This window comes from Azolla caroliniana, unplaced genomic scaffold (genome assembly GCF_043228905.1).
Source record: "Azolla caroliniana isolate FFs.n. ecotype wild unplaced genomic scaffold, voAzoCaro1.0.p SCAF_7, whole genome shotgun sequence".
Classification (NCBI taxonomy): domain Eukaryota; kingdom Viridiplantae; phylum Streptophyta; class Polypodiopsida; order Salviniales; family Salviniaceae; genus Azolla; species Azolla caroliniana.
The window spans coordinates 1,997,952-2,006,055 of NW_028230442.1; positions in this window are offsets into that span (position 1 = coordinate 1,997,952).

Genomic DNA, 8,104 nt, shown 5'->3' on the forward strand with positions numbered 1-8,104 from the left:
AAGGCAATGCGTAAGTTTGCAAGAAGGTGGTTCGGGCCTTATGTGGTGACAAGCGCCAACGACAATGGGACCTACCATCTCGCGGAGCTCGACGGGACAAGGATGGCGGTACCGGTGGCGGGGAAAAGGATCAAAGCATTCAAAAAGTGGCACGAGGCTGAAACGGACCCGGACGACCTGGTTAGCGACAACGACCGGCTCGGAACGGATGTCGATCCGGAAGACGAAGGATAAGCGTGGGCCGGTCTTCTCCGGCAAGAGACTAATTTTGGTGCATACCGGTGGATGCGCGGTTAGGTGGGGGCGGATGTTGTGGAGAAAACCGTCCCTAGGCAGAAACCGGGTATAACGTGCGTAAACCGGCCCTTACACGTGGGCACAAGTTTTGTTGTATAGTACGTAGATAGGTACAAGTCGGCTGAGGTGAAATCCTAGGTAGCGCACATTCATTAGGGAGAAAATCGAGGCGTATCCCTATCCAAAAGGATAGGGAATAAACATGATGTAACGGGTGGTAACGGCCTCCCTCCTTGGGCTATAAAAGAGAGGGAGAGGTATAGTAAAAAGGGATCGTGTTTTTATGGAGGAGGAAGTGCTACTAGATTGGAACCGAGCTCTTCTCCTCTGTCTTCTCCATAGTCGTTCTGTGCAGGTTTTCGGGAGGCTGACTCTGCTCCGCGAGACGCTCGAGTGCTTCTGGTAGAGTCTCCATCTCTCGTTCAGTGCGTGTGTGTGTGCGTGTGTGTGTGTGCAGGCATCGGAGCCTATCACTCGCCGGCTTGCCGGTTGTAACTCCTTGATTTATATATACATATACATTAGTTCTGTCTCCATTGTTCAGAGTTAGTTGAAACTCCTGTGAATCTGTGTGTCTGTGCGCGTGTGAAGTACATCAGTAGTTTCCTTCCCCTCTTCTCATTCGGTTATTTCTTGGTCCAAGGCCCTCATGGTCCCGCCTCGTTCTCCACGCACGCCCGTAACAACGATACACCGCCAAGATTTTCCAAGCTTCGCCATTTTCCTGCACTAGTACTGCTCTGAGTAGTTCGTTTACTTGGTTTATCTCATTATCCTGCAACATTCTAGACACATTATTTTTATTTGCTTCTTCAACCCATTCTTTGGCTGCTTTTCTATCAGCTTCTTGGATTTCCCATTCTGATTGTTTACCTTTACTTTTGGTGGTGACCTGCTGAATTTCCGGAACCACCATATTAACAATAGGTGCTCCATTTTCCTGCATTGGTACTGCTCCGAGTAGTTCGTTTACTTGGTTTATCTCATTATCCTGCAACATTCTGGACACATTATTTTTATTTGCTTCTTCTACCCATTCTTTGGCTACTTTTCTATCAGCTTCTTGGATTTCCCATTCTGATTGTTTACCTTTACTTTTGGTGGTGACCTACTGAATTTCCGGAACCACCATATTAACAACAGGTGCTTTTCCTTTGGGCTTTAGTCGAACATTGGACATTGATTTGCATAATGTCCATCCTTCCTGCAAATATAGCAATTAGGAATGGATGAACCACTGGCTTCTCCCTGTTCATATTGTGGACGTTTATCGTTATTGAAATCCTGTTCTTCTCTCTGAGAATCAGAAATTGTCTTGATGCTTTTGGCTTATAAATTTTTTTGTTTGGTGGGTTTTGTTTATTCCGATAACGACCAGCCGTTATCCCGAGGTGGTGAAAAATCCTGATCACGATTCTGGCGATATTCATATTGTCGAGCTTCCTCACGGCTTGAATCATTATTATCATTCCGCCTGTACTCATTCCAATCATTATTCGGTCGCCTCTCCGAATAATTCCGATTATGATTTCGGTCATCCTCCTAATACCTGTTGTTGAACTTGTTACGGTTATCCTGGTAACTTTTTTCCGAATAAATTATATTATTAAGCAAATTATATTCACATAGTTCCATGGAATGAGCTTTAGAGTGACAGATTGTGCAATGAGTACGCAAACTGCACTCTATAGTCGAATGCCCAGTATTAAGACAAGTGGTACATTGTACTGCTTGTCGAAACTGTAACTCTTCTAGAGTCGGCAGAGTATGGTGTAACGCCGACATATCCATACTTTTTATATTTTGTGGATTCCGACCCATAGCAATGGCCTTATCAATCACTTGCTCAATTGACTGATTTCGGAAATCAAACACCGCTAGTGTTCTTCGTAGTGGTTCACGAATTGCCTCTAGAAAGATATCCTTTAGTTCGTGATCTGGAATTGGCCTGGAAATTTGTAGCTGTAGATTCTGAAATCGAATGACAAATTGTGACACAGTTTCATGCGGTTCTTGATACAATGCATAAAATTGAGCTATCAGATCCTTCTGAGGAATCTGTCGATGAAACAATTGAAGAAATTTGTTGGATAATTGTTTGAATGTTTAGGACACTTGGAAACCATTATGAGAAAACCAATTTGTCGATTGGCCATATAATGACAAAACAAACTCAACTATTTTAGACTTATCCTCGGTTGCGGCCGATAGTCGCTGAGCTCCATGTTGTCAAGAAATCCCTAATATGCGCTGATGCAGAAGGGTAAGGGTAATTTCGAGTAAGGGTAAGGCATATTGTCTTCACTCCAAATATTGTAAAATGATACCTCTTCCGATTAATCTCCGTCTGACTATCTGTCAGTTAAGTCGGGAACTGAAGACCACCTCCAACTTGTTTCTTGTTGTACCTACCATCGCAGCAGAATCCTCTTCGACACGCTTTGTAACCGAACGTGTACAAGGACGTTTACGATCGACTGGTGTATGCGGACCAAATGACGACATCCATTCGACTTGTTCTCTACTAATTGCAGATGTAACTGGGCATGCCAAAATTATACTATGTTGTTCGGTCGGCACTCTACTCCGTCACCGAAACCCAATATAGACGAACGTTATATTCCGAACGTTGTCGTAGTGTATTCCACACACTAAGTTAAAACCATAAAATAATATATCCGATTTTAGATACATATAAATAAATAAATAATATATCAAAATATTTATCACGTGCATAAGGCAAGATTCGAACCTTATACCTCCACGTAGCCAAACCTCAACTTTACCATTATGCTACCTTATCTTTAATGTTTTACAAATAGATTTAATAACTATAAGTGCTTTATTTGCGCCTACCTTTATTAAAAGGTAAATCATGCATTTTTAGAGTGCGCGAATATTTTATAGAAAAACGCAAGCAACTAAAAAGTGACTCATGCACATCTAGCGTGCATGAGCACTATATTTAGCAAATAAAAGCAAGGATTAGAAAAGCATCACATGCACATTTAGTGTGCATGAACATATTAGAAAAAATCATGTAGCTATGCTTAGTCTCTCCCATCACTATATAAGGATGGGGAGCACATTGTAGTTTTTGTTGATTTTTTTTTCTATAATGATCAATCAATCTAAAATATTCGTGGGATTCACGAATTTGCTAAAATAATTCTCTCTTACTACCTAAATATTGACTAAATATACTAAACTCATGGGATTCACAAGATTCTTATCTTATAACTCTTTATACCTATTCTTTACTAGCCTTATTTGTATTTTTCTTCCTCCTAGTCCAAAACCTCGGCGGTTCCCACCCGACTCACGCAACGATCCGGAGCCGAAAGGCACGACAACGTTCTATCAAAGAATTCTAGAGTACGAATGGATTAGACTTTGTTAATCATGTATTACGATACGATATTCTGTATCTTGATCGGTTCCGTTAGTTAGTATAGTTATAGCAGAACAACATGTAGATTTATAAAAAATACCGATACAAGTGCTCAGAGTTCTACAACTAACAAAACTATATTAACTAAGAAAACAAACAATCTTTTTACAATGCCTTCAGTTCCTTTTATAGGTAACCATAAAGGCTTTCTCATCAAGAAATACATATTGCCTTTCTTGCAAGAACTACACAACTTATAACCATAGATTGACACATGCATGATATTCGTGATATTCTTCATGCACAATATTCTCCATATTCGAGAATACGAAATGGCCCCAAGAATATTGAAAAACTATTCGTTTTGCAAAATAAATATAAAATATTTATTTATTTATTTAAATAAATTTATTTCACCAAAAAAAGAACAATTATTCATTAATAGATTATAGTGTCAAGAGAGTTTATAAAACTTATTTTAATTAATCTTTTATTTTTTTATTTTTTTTAAAACGAATATTTTTATATTTATTATACAAATATGATTAGTATGAACTTTGAAGATATAATTAGTTTGAAGTACTACATATAATGTCAAAATAAAAATATCCATAAATTTTGAGGGAATAAAAAGTGAGAAATTAATGAGCGTTTATTTTATTTTATTTATTTATTAAAAATAAAACAAATACTTATAACTTATAAGTTATACATTTATTATAAAAATTTGGTACTCTCAAATCCCCAAGTCCCTCTTTTATTATCCCTATTTCTTGTCAAGTTCCTTTTTTTTATCCTAGGAAATTTAAAAAGACAGAGTTTTTTTTTTTTTTGAGTTAAACGAATATTTGACCACCCATTCGTATTCGTATTCGTTTGCATTCGAATGGGAAACCCGACGAATGAGAATATGTGAATCTATGCTTATAACTAACTTAATATTCAGTAATTTATTATTTCCGCAAAATGTTGACTCATCGATCCTCATCGTCAATCCGACCCCAACTTCGACTCCGACTACACTTGTTCAACAACCCCTTGTCCGGGTAACAATGGTTGTCTTGTTCATCATATCGAATAGTTTCTTTTTTTCTACATGATAGTTTTTTTTTGTTTTTTTTTAATCTTACTCGTACGGCTTGAAATACCTGGCCGTACTAGGTGTCGTTAATGCACCGGCTTCGTTGTAGACGAAAGTGCACCGGTTTCCAGAACCTGTTGTTCCTCCAGTTGCTTGAATGGGTTCTCCGGCATTGGGGCTTTATATGGTTTAAGCCGGAAACCATTTATCCATTTGTCCAACACCTCGCCGGCTAGCGTGCCTAGTTGGTAAGATCCCTTGAATTCCCTTATAATCCAAAACGTTCCAATCAACCGAAACCGCAGCTTCCCCGGCATCTTGCCCATCCGGGTCTGGAATACTAGCACTGGCTTGCCGATACCGAATTCTTTCTCGTTTCCTCGTCTGTGCCGGTGTCACGGAAATCCGCGAGTACGTGTAGGATCCTAGGCAGGACCACGGGGGTCTTGGACTAGGGAGGAGAGGAGAAATGGGAGCTTCGCTCAAGAGGAGAGGAGAAAGAATAAGACATTAACATTGAACAAGAAATAGATGGAGGCGAGATACACAAACAAATTATATTAAGAATCCACAAACGATTACAACCATGGCCGCATAGGCCAAACCAAACGACTACAAGAAACCCTAACCGAATAGGTAAAGAAGAAGAAGAAGAAGAATGAAACCCTAAAAACGAGATCCTAAAACTCCAAACCCTAAAACGAAATAGGGATCATTAAAACCCTAATGGTCTACCTTGAAACAACAAAATGGCGACTCCCCAAAGAAAACCCCAAAAGTGGAAGCCCCTCCTCACTCAAAATAGGCAACCCCTTTACAAGAGACCCCTCACTCCCTTTTATAGTAGTAAAGGGTGAGGCACATTACAAAAGAAGAGGTCAAATCCCCTTCTTTCAATGGGGAATATTTTTCCTTGATTTTAAATCGGTGGGCCTTTAACTCTCTCTCCTCTCACATTCACACTCAATGCCCACTACTCCTACACCCATTCTTCATGTACTTTCTTCTAGTCTACAAAGTGCACATCACCTTTATGCCTCTACGAACCTCATGGTGCACCTTTAGCACCGTAGATTATTACCCTTCCCCTTACATTTTGTTATCTTATTCTTATTATACAAATTTACAAGTGCATGTGCAATGTTGCACATTCCCATTTTATTTGTCCTACCCGAGTTTCTCACCATAGTCGGAAATCTTCACGACATCCGCCCCCACCAAACCGCACATCCACCGGTATGTGCCAAGAGGGAAAAGGTGAGAGATTTCAGCGACGGTGATCAACCGGGTCCTCCGCCATCCCAGCACCCGATCACCTTGCCGGCTCCTACCGACCCCGATCCGGCGACTTCCGGACCGATCCGTCCTCCTTCCGGGAGCTCACCTTCGTGTCTATCCTAGTTGACTTTGCTCGACTTCGTCTTCCATTTCGAGCATGCCCGTCCTTCCCATACCAACTATCGTAGCCTCCCGATCCACCGTATCCGTGGCACGTCCGCGAGTCATCGGCTCCATCCGATCCGCCATATCTGAAGCTCGCACCTTCTTCCCCGATCGGTCCTCCCGAACACTGTTGCTGCTCCCGACCCCTCCTTCATTCCCTTGGTATATGCCTGTTTCGGGCCTCGCATCTTCCTCTTTGTGTGTGCCCACTCTGAGCCACGCCTTCTTACGACCACCGCCCATCTCTCCGATCTTATGTCCGCACTCGGACGCAACCGTCGTAGTCTCCGGCACCGGTGTCGAGGGATCTCTCCTCGTCCGCTACAATCTTCCTCCTCCTCGTCTCAGTCACCTGCCTCGCCGCTACCGCCTTCCATCTCTCAGGTCTTACGTGGGCCGTCGTGGCCGACCGCCTGAGTCTCAAGAATCAGTGTGGGCAAGGTCCCAGCACCATCGCTCGTCATGTTCGTAGCCACCTCCACCCAGACGTCGTTGATCGTGGCTACCTCGTCTCCGATTGCACAAGCCTCGATTACGCTTGCTTCCTCCCCATTCTATGTTGCGGGCAACCATGCCCCGAAACTTCCGCCCACTCTCGAAGTGGCGCTCCCCGTTTCGTAGTCTCCAGCCTCATCCATGGTCATCCCCTTTCCACAAGACGAGAGGGTCGCTTGCTCCGCACCCTCTCCCACGTCATCATCGTTGCACAGCACGCTCTTTCGGCCTCCGCATAGGCCCCGTTGTCCACGCATAGGGAGGCTTCTTCGTCCGCATCCTCCGATCCTCTCGGGCCCGACTCCATAATAAACCCTTCTTCAGCTTCGATCTTTGAATTCACGATCTCGTACACCTCTTGTATCAATGCTTCTAGGTCGAAGTGTTGGGAGACAGGTCCCTCCGGATGGGAAAGAGAGAAGAACAGTGTCGATGAACAATCTCGGCCGAGGCCAAAACCGGATGAGGAGTACCTGGCTACGGAGAGCCGGATGGTGCAGACCCGGTGAGAACCGGATGAAGAGACATATTCGTAGATATGTTTCTCAGAGTCCATCAAGGATATATTTGTAAATAGCCGAAAAGTCATATTAGTATAAATATGACTTAGGGCAAACTTATAGTAAGGGTTGTTGTTATTATTTCTTGTCTGCATGAGATCAGAGTGTGCAACAGTGTACAAAGAGAGAGAGAGAGAGGAAGAGGTCGTAGCCTCTGTTGTAACCGCCGCCTATGGCGAAGATCGTGAGCACGAGGTTGTTGCCTCCGTGAACTCACTATTTTGTACATTCCAATATAGTGATAGTTTGCAGCCTGTGGGCTGCCGTGGTTTTTCCCTTAGTTTGGGTTTTCCACGTAAACCTCCTGTGTATCTTCCTCTTCTTTGTGTCGTGTTTTTTTTTATTTCCCGTTTTCTGTGTATCATTCTAAGCTCGGTTGTGGCCGAGCGTTGCGCATAAGGAGCGTTGAGTTCCCGACACGAAGTCCTCCGAACCATTACGCGTTGAGCTCTCTTCTGGTGATAGTGCGTAGTCACTCACCACCCTCTCTTCTCCGCCACTCGCGGGCCATGTTGTGGCCAACCGCTTCTCATCGTGTTGTCGGCATACCCACTCCACTTCAGACCAATCATCGGTGAGGCCGTGTGCTCCATGATCATCTTCAGGCTCGAATAAAATCTCCACCCTTTCCTCCCGATGGACCGTCTTTAAAAATAGGAGGACTTTGTCCAGCCCCTTTCTTTTTCAACTTGGCCCTTGAGCTTTTGGAAGTGGGAGAACACTTCACTCTTCTTCTTCATTGGGAAGATCCACGCAAATCACGGGTAGTCGTCGATGAAGGTGACGTAGAATCAGCATCTGCCGATCTTCGGCGTTTGAGCCGGTCCCCATACATTC